Here is a 14896-nt window from a genome sequence, read left to right on the forward strand (position 1 = left end):
AGTCACTGTGGTTATATCGTATTTAATAGTTTTTGTATGACTATCAAACTTCAAGCTTTTTTAGGTCAAGAAGGCACATGGTTACCTCTGAGGCTGACCTGCTTTGGACAAAGGGTTTAATTTAGAAGGCTGTCATACTTCATGCACACGGGCCATTAGTCTGACCCAGCAGGGACTTTTAAAGGCCTCTTCTAAATGTTTGATAATTAACTGAGTGGATATGAACGATGCTTGGAGAAAACTACAGACCTAGTGTTTTGAAGTTCTATCCAGGAAATAAGGATTCCTATTGATTACAACATTAAAAAGTCCTTGAAGAAAAGTCTGCGAGAAATAGATTTTTTGTTTTTTAACAGTTTTTGTGACTGTAGAGGCTTCATCATGTTTTAGTGATTGAAGTTGATTCACATGCTTTCAATTTGCTGTAAACTTGTACTGTAACCCCGCCTCTATCGCACACCCCTGCACTGCATGATCATTTCTTTCCATTCAGCTCATTTCTAACCTATAAAAGGGTCAATACACCATCACAACCTTTCTCTCAAATGCATTGGAGCACTGCTTTTTTCCATATCGTGGAAACATACCTCTTATCTTCCCACTGAAAACCACTTTGTATGATCTTGCGCATCATTACACCAGTGACTTCTTGCCAATTGACTATCCGTTTCATATGAGAGTGTAAATTGCTTTCTAATAAATAGAAAACGATTAGATAGGAACATGATTGTAGTAAACTTGAAAGGAGGTTAAGGAGGTTAGTTAGCCGTCTCTTGTATTGATCAGTATGATGGTGTATCGACCCATGTTAGATTATACTTTTTAATCTGCTTAAAGACTGTTTTCAGCTCCATTGTTACACAGGCCTCCTCATCTGCTCATGCAGGTCCTATTTGCGCCATGGGTGGCAGGAACATTGAGCACCAAAGATAATCATGGCTCAGTAAAAACAATCAAGCGGAATATTTTGTCTTTAAGTGTCAGTGTGACACTTTGAGAACAAGAAAAAACCTGCAATACTAATTTAATTCTTTGTATTGAATCATACTTGTATGTTGAATTGTGAGTTGAATCGGTGACACAGTAGTATTTTTCCAAATTAGATTATGTTAATGCAGATTCAGTGTCTGACAGACAATGCTGCATCAGATTGTTGGATCCAACAGTGCTCCTAATGCATGCTTTTTCATTAAAAAGATATTTTGTATTGAGGCGTGGTGATTTCTAAACTTTTCATATACATTGCACATAGCACAAAAAGATTAGTCGATTAATCAATTACATTATTGACCATAATGGATAATAACATAATATATGATCATTTAATCGTTTATGTAATTTGCCAAACATTTGCTGCTTGTCAAATGTAAGAATTTGCTGCTTTACTCGGTTTAATATCATTGTAAACTGAATATGTTGATTGGACAAAACAAAAGGTAATTTAAAAACATTACCTTGGGCTCTGGAAAATTGTGATAAGATTGTTTAATTAATTAAATTATTTATCCCAAAAATAGTTGACAGATTAATCAATAATGACAATAATTGTTAGTTGAAGCCCTAATTGTTGTAAACAAGGAATAAATGAGCTAACTAATGAATAAACAAAGGTACAAACACAAAGATGAATACAGAAGCTAGAACAAACAAAAGACTGTATGCACTTGATGTTACCGTACGCTGAAGTCACCATGATTACTGTCCATCATCCAACCAGACAATCAATCATTCACAAGGACAAAAACAACATGAAACACACAAACTTAAGGTTAAGAGCTATTGTGGGTTCGACTGCATTAACGGATTCAGATAATTCAGGCGTTCATTTTTATTCACTGACAAAGGCACTGTAAAAACAATGAGAAGCAGTACTTTTCAAAACTTATAGTTATAGACTGAACACCAAAAAGTTTCCTTAATAAAACGTGTTAAAATCATATTTTTACAAACTTGTTCACAGACAACTATGATATCTATGGAGTTTATTCCCTATCTTAATTCAAGAGCATATTAAATGGATTTGAGAGCAGTATTTATTGATTTCATGCTCAGATTTTGTGATATTTTCTCTCAAAACTATGCTCTCGTGCTCAAATTTGCTCTGCGCATGCTCGCACTGTGTCCTCGCACTCGGTTACAACGCTGCTCGTGCAGATTTCCTGCGCTCACACTCGAGTTCTTCCTCTCGCACTCAAGGAGCTTGTGTTCGCAGATCTCTGCCCTGCTCTCGGATTTTTTGTGGATCAAAGCTGTAAACGGGTGCGTTCGCTGCTCTTCAAGAAGCGTCGCATAGGGCGGGCACTCTTTCAACCGGGTTTATCCACTCCTGACCTCTGGTGCTGTAATAAATGTGGTTTCTTTCATTTTTTTGACCACTGTTGGAATAAAATATCATTTAATAAATACACAAGTGTCCTTGATTTTCTTTAAAATAGCTATATTGTATTATAATAATAATTATATAATTTTTTTGACCACTGTTGGAATAAAATATCATTTAATAAATATTATTATTATAATACAATAGATCCGCGATCAAAAACTCCCTGAGTGCGAGAGGAAGAACTCGAGTGTGAGCGCAGGAAATCTGCGCGAGCAGCGTTGTAACCAAGTGCGAGGACACAGTGGAGCATGTGCAGAGCAAAATTGAGCGCGAGAGCAGAGTTTTGAGAGAAAATATCACAACATCTGAGCATGAAATCAATAAATACTGCTCTCAAATCCATTTAATATGCTCTTGAATTAAGATAGGGAATAAACTCCATAGATATCCTGGGGTGACCATAAGCCTCCAGTCACTGTTAAGTATTAAAGGGGACATAACATGCACATTTCCAGGTCTACATTTTTATTCTCGGGCTGTACTGGGATAAATTGGTCTGTTCCCGGAATCAGATAGTAGTCAGATTTTCCTTTTTTATTGTTCTTTACTTGAAATATAAATACACATCTATCCATGTTCAAGCCTGACTCTGATCCAAAATATGCAAACAGACAATGTAGCAATAAAGACAATATTATTAAGATTATCATGCTAGTGGGAGCAATGCACCACCTCACATGTTCTCATGTGATTTCATGTCAAGCATCAAACAGATGTTAACAAAATGGAGACTGACATGGTGCTTTGCAATGAGAAAAAACAAAAGCAGAAGGATTAATGAGTTAGGATGAAAAATGGTTGGGGAGATGCAGTAAACATGGGTTGTCTGTTCTCCAGCGAGATCTGTCAGTTTTAATATCTGTCAACTAGTATGCTAGCTAACGTTAGCCTCAAGGGTTTAAATGTTTATTGTTGCTTGGCAACACCATCAGCTTTGGGGACTAATGTTAGCTTGTAACACTTTAGTCTCTTTGTACACTTGTCTCTCTCATTGGTTATTGTGGTCTCAGTCAGAAAATAGTGATCATCCAGATTTGAACTCCTAAATATCAAATATATTTGAAATTATCGGGACAGCTCCGATGAGTGTGAGAGCAGTTCTGGAGATTAAAAATTGGATCTGTAAACCTCTCACATTACCAGATAATCTGGCCTTAATATCACTACCAACCAAGGTCCCAGATCAGATTTTTCCTCTGTTTGTCGGGAGGGGGAATCAGGAATAATTCCACCCAAAACTCCTGTAGTTGGAGCCTGGCTCAACATAAACATCCAGCTTTATAACAGTATATACATAAATCACATAAAATCACAAAAAGCACACCATGTTCCCTTTAAGTTACTTCACCAGTGTGCAGCTACAAATGCGTGGATGCACTTCAGCATCTACAGACCACCTGTTGGTTTGTTTGCCCTTTCAGGAATAGTGAAAAGCCTTTATACATAGCATATATAACCAAGGAGTTTGAAAGGAAGCATGCCATTAAGGATTTAATACATTTAATGATGCAAATGCAGTCACATATTGCAACTCCTTCTGTTTCATTGTTATTTGGCTGATGTTAGGGTGGGACAAAATTGCAGCAGTAGCAGATAGTACAGACACAGACTTTTAATTACTCCAGCGACCCATAATAGTGATTATCTTTTCAAGTTCAAGGCATCATGATGAATATTTTGCTTTATGTTTTAGTGTTTCATCAACAAGTCTTTCAAAGGGTCAGCAGGACACGATCATTACCCTCTTTCCATCAGTTGTCTTTATTTCCCCTCTCTCGTCACTTCTCTTCCTCGCTTTGTCTCTCTTTGTCAGTCATACACACACACACACATGCATGCATGTGCACTCACACATTGGCTGCATTTCCTTATCTTACAAAAACAAAGCCCGGGCCTGCAGAATTGTTATTAATTTTTTAGAAAGACTTCAAACAACTGATGTGTCTTTACTGTTAACATTTCATGCTGCATTCAGATGTTGTGTCACTTTTATATGAAGTTCATTTATGAAGTCTGTGTTCATTAAAGGAAGAGGCCTTTCGCTCAGATAGGCACAGGCCTCCTTTTAGGACATTCTTGTTTTGAAGGTTTTATTTATGACATCCACAGAAGAAGAGGAAGTGTGGTTCCTTCAGAAACTTAAACATGAGCAACTGAAAGTCCATAAAAAAAGACATCACTGCATATTAACCGTGCTGACTAATAGGTGATCTAAAGGATTTGCTGTGCATGAACATCACAGCAATGACAGTTTATCACCAGAAATTATGCCAAAAGAGAAAAATATTCAGGGATTAGTTTAGGTAAATAAATTCCACTTCCATCAACAGGAGTAAGACGATGCGATGCTTGCTCAAGTCAAGCAGACGCTCTGCAGAACAGGTAGACAGGTGATCAAAGACATAGCCAGACAAGCATACAGATATTCTCAGTTCGATACAAATTGAAGTTGTGTGCAACCTCTGTAAAGGGTCAATAGCTTTTCATGCATTGGAAATTAACTTCATTTAATGCGAGAGGTAGGTGGGTAGAGACCGTGAGAACACAGAGGGGTGAAAGGCGAGGTATCTGGGGGAGACAGAAAAACAGACTGAGAGCAGAGATCGAGGGAGACAGACAGAGCGAGACCTCAACGGACAGTTACAGGTCGAGGCAATGGAGAGTAAGAATGAGAGACAGAAAAAAACAAAAACATGCAAACAGAGGAATATTGAAAGAGAGTGTGGAGGAGGAGAGGGAGGGACACAGAAACCAAGACAACAAGAGAGTGACAGAGATCAATAGAGAGAAGTGGGCAGTGTATGGAGGAAGAGTGAGAGAGGCTGAGGAGATGAAAGGCTGTCTACTGATTTGTTCCCTAACTGGAGAATTGAAATTGATCTCAGAGACAAGTGTGTGTCTGTGAGCGTGCGTGCGTGTATGTGTGTTGGTGCCTGTCATGTCAGGATATACAAGCATATACTGTAGGTGCACAGCTGCGTATACCTGTTTGAAATGTGTGGTGTGTGTTCATGCAGGTGTATTAGAAAGAGAGAGAGAGACAGGTCATCTGAGTGATCGACTAAAACAAGCAGACAGAACAGCACACACACACACACACACATCTAGACTTCAGTCAGATACTATTTAATAAGGGTCAAAAATGTTCAAATGGCTATTACTGCTGGGTCACATACTATTTGATTGAGTTTGATATACTTAAACCGCAGGGTCAAACATTTTTAACTCTGGCTGAACTTAATTTCCCTCTGAAGCACATCCACAGGAAAGACAAAGAACTTGATCTGCATTGCCATCTGCATGTGAAATCTATCTTATTCTTTCAGCAGTGTTTTGTTAAAGCTGTTTTTTATTGATTGTGTTTGTGTGTGTGTTAGTGAGACCATAGCATAATCAAATTTACTAAATCTGTATCACAGTTAAAATCACAAATCTTCCATCTTATGTGGGGTAAAATGCCTTGAGGATAAAGGAAATCAGTAGGTGATGTGTTGAAATCATACTGGAGATTAGGGCTGTGCAATAGATCTATATATCTTAGTTAAGATATGATTATGATAGATATAGTCTTAGATTTTGGATATCATAATATTGTGATATGAGATAAGTGTTGTCTTTTCCTGGTTTTAAAGGCTGCATTACAGTAAAGTGATGTTGTTAAAGCCTACCGTGTTGTTGCAATATCAATTTTGAGGTATTTGGTCAAAAATATTGAGACATTTGATATTGTCCATATTGTTCATCCTTACTGGTGATTTTCATGGGCTTGAGTTGTTTTCCACAACATAGAGCACCTGGGGCCTCATGTACAAAGATGTGCGTGGATTTCCTACTGAAACATGGCGTACGCTCAAATCCAGAAAACGTTGTACGCACAAAAAAATCCAGATGTATGAATCTGTGCGTATGTTACACCACTACAACACAACGACGTGGTGTGGGAAACGTTACTTTTATTTTCACGGCGGAACTGGCAAAACACATGTCAACATGTCGGGAAGTCACCGTGCGCGCTCTATTTCTCTTTCCCAGAATGCAACACACAAAACACACTTCCTCTTTGCCCTAACAGGGTGCTACAATCCTACCCTGCTAAATAAATGTTGTCCTCAACATTAGCATTTACAGTGCAAACTGATAACTACATCTGAAGATAACATTTTCAATTCAACATGTTACACAATGACAATACCTTTCTATTGAAAGTTAGAAATAAATAAATGGATTAAAGTGAATTTAAATGGTTTTACCATAAGTGTACAGTACAATCATATACTATGTGATGTCTTCACTTCTACTGAAACATACCATTTACATATTTTCAATGCCATAACTAATATTTACTGTATGGGTTGTGAATAGAACTTCTGTTCATGAACATAAACAATGTGGTAATAACACTTCAATAATACTGTGTTACTTACATCTTGAATCTCAGTCCATAACAAACAAAAAAAGCTCTTTTTTTCAGTAGTATCCTGTAGGAACAAAAGTAGGACAAACCAGGTGTGTTCCAAACATCTGTGGAAGGAGCCAGGGTACACTACATTGTCCATATACAGGTGCCAGTGTATCAACATACATGGAGTTAGTGTGAGGCCCCACCACACGATGAGTGGGTCGGCCTAATGAGTCATATGTCAGTGTCTCTCTAGGTCTTCTCTCTCTCTGTGACCTGCGTGGTAGAGTGTCAGGGGACTCTGGCTCCTGTGTGCTGGGCAGGTCTACAGAAGGAACAGTTTGTGTGATCTCAAGAGTGTCATGTCCAGTTGTGACATTTTCAGTCACGTCATTGTCCACAAGCATTTCCATACTGAACTCCTCTTCTTCAGCATTAAGTTCAGGCTGAGGTTCTGGTTCAGGAGTGATAGGAGGTGCAACACTTTGCTTCCTATGCTCCTCATGGTGATGATGGTGCCTCAGTTTGTGAGCCCAGTAACAAGCCTCCTCATCTGAACTCTGTGTCCTCTGATGTTTCCTTTGGTTTACTGTTCTTGTATTTCTTGTCTTTTTGAATCTGAGGATTTTGTCTTTTCACCGTGCTTTGAGCTGATTCCTGAAGTGGCAAAGCATTGCATGGCATCAGCATGTTGCGATGGAGAACTCTGCCCCTCCCTGTGCCACGTTCAGGTTTTACCTCATAGACTGGGCTGTCTTCCCCCTTACGAGAGACAACTATGTGTATTTGACCCTCCCAGTATGAACGCAATTTTCCTGGTCCTCCTCGCTCTGACATGTTCCTAACGAGGACTCTGTCACCTGGGGAAAGCACGGAACTCAGTCTTTTTTTATCATAATATGTTTTCCTCTCATATTAGTCTTTTTGATGGTTTTGGATGCTATGTCGTATGCTTCTTTCATCTGCTGTTGCCATTTTTGAGCATATTCCTGATGTGAAATAAATCCTTCCTCTTCATTTATTCCAAATATCAAATCAATGGGCAAACGGGGATTTCTACCGAAGAGCAGGTAAAAAGGCGAATATCCAGTTGCCTCGCTCGTGGTACAGTTGTAGGCGTGCACAACTTTACCAACATAGTCACTCCAATTTCCCTTTTTTTCCTCGTCCAAGGTCCGCAGCATCGACAACAACGTGCGATTAAATCTTTCAGCTGGGTTCCCTTGTGGATGATAGGGAGTTGTCTTTGAGTTTGTCATGTCCGTGTATTTTTGCAGCTGTCTGAACAAGTGGTTCTCAAATTCTTTACCTTAGTCATGATGTATTTTTGCAGGAAAACCGAATTTGAGAGAAAAGTCATTAAAGATCTTTTCTGCTGCTGTCTTGCCTGACTTGTTACGGGTTGGATAAGCCTGAGCAAATTTAGTGAAGTTGTCAATGATCACTAAAATATATTCATACCCTCCCCTGCTTTTTTCAAGGTGAAGATAGTCAATGAAAACCATTTCAAAAGGAGCTGTTGCAGGTACGTGACACATGGGGGCTCTGCTATACACGGTAGGTTTTTTCTGGATGTTGCATTTACAGACTTTTGTTATGAAAAACTCAATGTCTTTTTGCATCCCAGGCCAATAAAACCTTTGCCTAGCAAGGTTCACCACCCGATCTACCCCTAAGTGTCCCATCTCACAGTGAAGGTACTTGTAAACAACGTCTTTGTACTCTTCTGGAAGCACGACTTGAGTGAAAGTTGATGTTTTACGTTGTAACAGACCTTCTCGGGAAACATGCAGTCTCCTCCATTCATGAAGCAACTGTTTAGTTTTCACTGTTTCTCTGTTCATGACACTTTTGTCTGGTTTTTGACCAGATGCCTTCCACTGGAGTACACGGGATATGACACAGTCTCGTAACTGTGCTTGCAGTAACTCTTGTTGTGTTACCTTCACATCTGGCTGATGTACAGCAGTTAACTCTTGAACATGTGGACTGCAGGTAATGACTGAAATCCAGTCCACTTCCTGTTGTTTTACTGTTTCACTTGTGCTGAATATTACACTCAAAGCTTCAGGGGAGCACTGCTCTGTGCACTCGCTCATATAAGAGTCCATATTCACAGGTGCGCGAGATAGGAAATCTGCGTCCACATTTGCTTTCCCTGGGCGATACTTTAGCGTTATGTTGAAGTCAGCAAGCTCGGACATCCAGCGATGTCCGGTGGCATTTAATTTAGCTGTACTCAAAACATATGTAACTGGATTGTTGTCACTGTATATTGTTACAGAAGGAGCGTAAAACAAATAGTCTCTAAATCTATCTGTAAAAGCCCATTTGAGCACTAAAAACTCAAGCTTACCTGAATGTAAGCGATAGTTTTTTTCTGCTGGTGTCAATGTCCGTGAACCGTACCCAATAACTATGAGCCTGCCTTCCTGCCTCTGATACAAGACCGCCCCCAGTCCCTGCTCCGATGCATCGATGTGAAGAATGAAGGGATCCTCAAACCTTGGATAAGCCATAACAGGTGGGTTAGTTAAAACATCGATTAAATAGTTCAAGGCTGTTTGATGAGTGTCAGTCCATACTATTTTGTGATGTGGGGGGAGCTGTCCTGCCCCTGCTGACCGAAAGGTGAGTTTTGACTGAGTAGTTTGGGCTCCGCCTCCTGAGAGAAGGTCGTACAAGCATTTAGCATGACGAGAGAAATCCTGCACATAACTCCTATAATAACCAAGGAAACCAAGAAGTTTGCGCAGCTCTTTGATGTTAGTTGGGGGTTTTGTCTTTAGTGCTTGTACAGCTTCTATTTCTTTATTGTCCATTTTATAGCCTTCAGCCGAGATCACTTTACCAACATAACGAACTTCGTTTTTGAACAGGTCACACTTGTCTGGCCTCAATTTTATTCCACAAGCTCACTGTTGTTTGAGGACAGATCTCACATCTTCTACATGCTGTATGAAAGTTTTGCTATAGACCAGCACGTCATCTAAGTATGGAATACATATTGTGTCTCTGAATCCATTCCAGGCTCTCTTCCATACTGCGTTGAAAAGCTGAGGGTGCATTTGTGAGACCAAATGGGATCCTGTTCCATTCGTACAATCCCCACGGGGTGATGAAGGCTGTGAATTTCTTTGAACTCTCACTGACATTACCTTGATGGTAAGCTTTACCTTGGTCCAACACACTGAACCAAGCATTCCCGCCCAGACCATCAAGTATCTCCTGGATCCGTGGTATGGGATGTCTGTCTGGGATTGTCTTTTTATTAAGCCCCCTATAGTCAATACAAAGTCTTAGACTCCCATCTCTCTTTCTCACGCAAACTACTGCAGCTGCATATGGGGAAGTAGATTTGCGGATGAAACCTTTATTCAGCAAGTCCTGGATGTGATGCTTGACCTCATCATACAATGGACGAGGTATGGCATTGTATGTTTTGGCTCATCAGTTAAATTAATGTCCATTTTCAGGTTTTCAATGTATCCAATATCATCCTTGTTCCTAGCAAATGTTCCTGATTCGTCCCTGAGCATTTGCTTGACCACTGCTTGCTGCTCACTGGTCAGGTGGTCCAGACTGACAGGTGGATCAAACTGTTTTTCATGGGGATCGCCCTGAGGTGGGTCTGTGGTGGAGCATGATGGAGCCTGGGGAGTTTCAACAGCTACTGAATTAACCTGCTGTTCCTCTGGCTGCACAAGGTAACTGTCTGTTATTCTCTGTATGTTCCCTATCACAGTTTTGCCTGGCATTATGATGTCATGTTGTGTGACATTTCTCACAAAAATGTTGACTTTACGTGTGAAACAGGAAACATTTAACAGCTGACAGTTAATTGTGAGTCCCTCGTCTACTGACAGATTTACCTCAGGTTCAAATAACATTTCAGCTTTCACTTTCAGATCTGTTTTGCAAGGACAGGTGATACACCTCATTTGTCCTGCTGGGACTACAGTAGCTGTGCGCCCTGTACTGACAAGGTAAGGAACATTCTCATTTGTAGCTCCCTGAATGACATTTAGTAGTGCTTCTACCTTGCCTGATCCTAACCTCAGTGAGTTCCTTAGCACTGCAATGTTGTCACAAAGCTGAACCTGATCATTTTTGCTTGATAACATCTCAACAATGGCATTAAATCCTATGATGGGTCTCTGAACTATGTCCCTACTCACTAGCACTGGAACAAGTATATTGTCGGACACTGTTCCTTTAAGTTTTGGATCACACAGACTGAAACTAACTGGTACCCAGCCCTGAAAAGGGATTTCTGAGCCATTTGCAGCTCTTACATCCAGTAGTTCATCATCACTTAACAGTTCACTGATGGGACGGATTTCTGCATCAGGTAAGTTTTGGGACTTCCATGCCTCACTCATGATGGACACTTGTGCTCCTGTGTCCCACAAGGCTTGAGTCTTCACAGTGTTCATTCTGCACCAAACGAGACATTTTTTGCCTATAAGCTGTGCAACTCGTTTGCGTTTTGTAATGAGATTGTATGGGCTGGAGGGTTTCTCTCCTTTAAGCTCCACATGTGACTTTGAAGGTGCTGCGGGGTGGTGAGTGGGCAATGTCTTTCTTAACCCCTTCATGGTGCCCAAATCCACAGGTTCTGCTTGAGGGTTCAGTTTTGGGTCATGCTGGGACTTTAACTCTGAGGTCATGCCATGTCCCGCTGCCACAACCTCTGCGAGTTTTCCGACGGCTTCTGTCTGCCCCCAACTCTGCACCCTTTAGCCCAATGTGTGTCACTACCACACCTAAAACAATGGTTGCAGTCCTTTTTGTCCTGCTGACATGCTACACATTGTCTCTTAGGTCTCTTAAAAGCATTGGCTGAAGCTTTGGTCTGACTGACATCACTGTTTTGCCTCCCACATTGGACAGTTTGCACAAGGGATGCTACTTGGCCTGTGAGTTCTCTTATTGCTGTGTTGCTCTCTTCTATTTTTGCGAATAAAGGATTTTCTCGAATTGATTTGTTCGGTTTAGCTGTTGCTGTTGTTGTGAAAGAGTCATTGTCATCACCACTTTGCTCTACTGTACTCAGACTTGCTCTATGAGTGGCTTTATTATTTATTTTAATCTTTTGGATCCTCTCACTTTCATTATGCTGGGCGATTTGCATTTTTTGTAGCAGCAACTCATCACTACTGAGCTCATCCTGCAGATACATTCTCATTTCTGCTCTTATGTTGTCGTTTGATAAGCCTGTCATGATGGACTGGAAACACTGGCTTTGTACAAGTTCTCTGTTATATTTCAGGCCAGACTGGGCTTGCTCAGATGCAAATAGAACTTTTTGCCGTAGATCAAGTACTCTGACCAGAAAGTCAAGTGCAGTTTCGCCAGGGCCCTGTACAGCTTTTGTCAGTTGTTGGAACAGTACAGTTGCATCCTTTTCAGCATAATGTGTTCTTAAGATTTGTCTGAGTGTGGCTAACGTGAGATCTCTTTTTCCTTCCAGGTAACTTCTCAATTTCAAGCCAGGATTTACAGCACGAATCACAGCCTCCATTATCTCCATTTCCGTGTAGCCCTTCCTTAAACCCCCTTCAATCTGGTGTTCAAGACTGCTAAAGCTTAAGGTGTCCCTTGATGTAGACTCACCAACATGTCCATTTATCCGGAAGTCCTTTCTGAAGCCGCTGGAAGCACAGCAGCTGTTACCGATGGAATTTCTTCCTCTGCCTGGAGTCACCTCCTCCCGCGCTGTCTGCGGAGCGATGTGGGTCTCCAGCGTCGGCACAGGCAGTGTGCGGTCTCCCCGCTGTCCTTCCGACGTGGGCTGAGCTGGACGAGCCGCCTCGACCTGTCTCTCCTCCGCAGCCGCAGGTGCCAGGACGAATGGCGGTGTTCCCCCGTCATCGGTCTCCACCGGGCTCTCGCGCAGAGTGTCGAGTGTGTCGTTCAGCTCCAAAAGCACCGACATGCCTTCGTCCTCCCTCTCCAGAAAGCCCTCACGTTCACAAAACTTTGTGATGTGCTTAACCAAAGCACGACGAGTCATATTTTTAATGTCTTCCGCTATTTTACAGAGTTCACAGACTCAGTGCAGTTCTTTCACAGTCAGTCCGAGCAGCTTAGCTTCTATCTCCAACAGGAGCTCTTCTCTGCAGTCCGACATATTGCGTAGCGTTTTATTTACTGTCAACACTATGGAAAAACAACAAAACGGGACGTGTCGACCTAGCTAGACTTCAACTGTTACCTTAAGCTACCGCTTCCTCAGTTGACTTGCTGCTCTCCCACATGTCCAACGTTTTCAGTTTTTTTTTCCGGAGTTGAAAAGTCTTCCGCCGCAAAACAATTTTCTCTCAAAAATCTCGGTGGGACCTCCAAATTGTTACACCACTACAACACAACGACGTGGTGTGGGAAACGTTACTTTTATTTTCACGGCGGAACTGGCAAAACACATGTCAACATGTCGGGAAGTCACCGTGCGCGCTCTATTTCTCTCTCTTTCCCAGAATGCAACACACAAAACACACTTCCTCTTTGCCCTAACCTGGCAGTATTCTGCTATTAACACACCCCTACTGCCCCCTACTGGCTACAACCTAACAGGGTGCTACACGTACGCATGAATCCAAGCACATTTCCTTTGTACATCCCAATCAACGTGGAATTGAGCGCACACCCGACCCCTCCCTGTCCAAGCCCCCATTTAAATACGCAAATCATATTTAAATGGGCCCTGCACCTGAGATTCTCCTCTCTGCACTATCAGAAAATTAAAACAAAAGAATGAGTAAGACGGGAAAAAAGAAGAACTTTACAGAAAGCTAATTGGAGACGCTACTCACTGAAGTGGAGGCGTGCAAAAATGTACTCTTTGGCACGCTGTCCTCCGGCATAAACAATAAACGCAAGAGGAGTGAGTGGGAGAGTGTGTGTGAGGCTGTCAATGCTGTGGGGTCAGAAAAGTGCACACATGCTGAATTGAAAAAGAAGTGGTCCGACATCAAGGTGGATGTGAAGCGTGTGGCCAAAACAGGCGGGGGGGGGGGGGGGGGGGGGGGGACTCTCTGTTTGAACAGAGAGTCGCTGCAATCGTGGGTGACACTGCTTTCTCAGGGGTGGTGGGAGCACATGTGGGTGACTCTGATTACCCCCAAGGATCACACAGTATTGTTGCAAATTAATGCAGAAGTGCGCAGGGGAAAAGGTGAGGCTGATTAAGACATTTCACACTTTACGCACAGGGTTATTAACATGAGTACTCTGCACACAGAGACAATCAGGGGCTTGTTAGAAAAATCTGAAGCTATAGTTTAACCAGCAAGTCACTAACTTTAACCTGACTAGTAACGATGCTGTGAAGACGGGATAGTATTTGGGGGCGCACATGCTCAATGATGCGCATTGAGCATGTGCGCATCACATATGATCTGTACATTGATCGAATGAAAATGTTTCCTGTTGACATATACAAATTCATCATGTGATGGCGCTTTAATAGCAATGTGTGTGCAGTCGATAGCTCCGATTACATTAGGAAAACAGGCTCTCGCTGCAAATTGCGCTTTAATGTTGACGTGTTCAGCTGCATTGTATGGGAATTTGATATAGACCTGGCTGACATGCGGATAGTTCCGTCCCACACGGCTGGCATGGCTTGTCTCGGCTCAGGTCGACTGGCACAGTCCCGATCGGTCGGCCAGCTCCCTCTGGAATGCCCCGGTTGCTAGGAACCCCAGTGTGGTCAGCACCTGTATGGATACAGGCAGCGCATGGCTCCTCGCTGTGTCGCGCTCCAAGGCCGGCGGCAGCTCTGCGCACTGTTCCAGGAGGATTGCCCTCGGGAACCTAAAGCGGCTGATGAGCCAGTTGTCATCATGTGCCATTAAATCCTCTGTCTCTGAACACACGCTCTCTTCGTATTACACCATGTACAATGTCTTCTAATACTGCTAAAGCAGCCATTGTTGTTAACGGTATTATCTGCACCACTCTGCGCATGCTTTTATATCCACTCATGTAATTGCAGACACGTGGGTGTATTAATTGTTCATCAGTGTTAATTGTTCATGTTCTGATGTGAACATCACTCAGTCTGAGGATTGTTTTCACATTTATTTATTATAACAGTTTCCCAGCATAAC

This window comes from Scomber scombrus, chromosome 1 (genome assembly GCF_963691925.1).
Source record: "Scomber scombrus chromosome 1, fScoSco1.1, whole genome shotgun sequence".
Classification (NCBI taxonomy): Eukaryota; Metazoa; Chordata; class Actinopteri; order Scombriformes; family Scombridae; genus Scomber; species Scomber scombrus.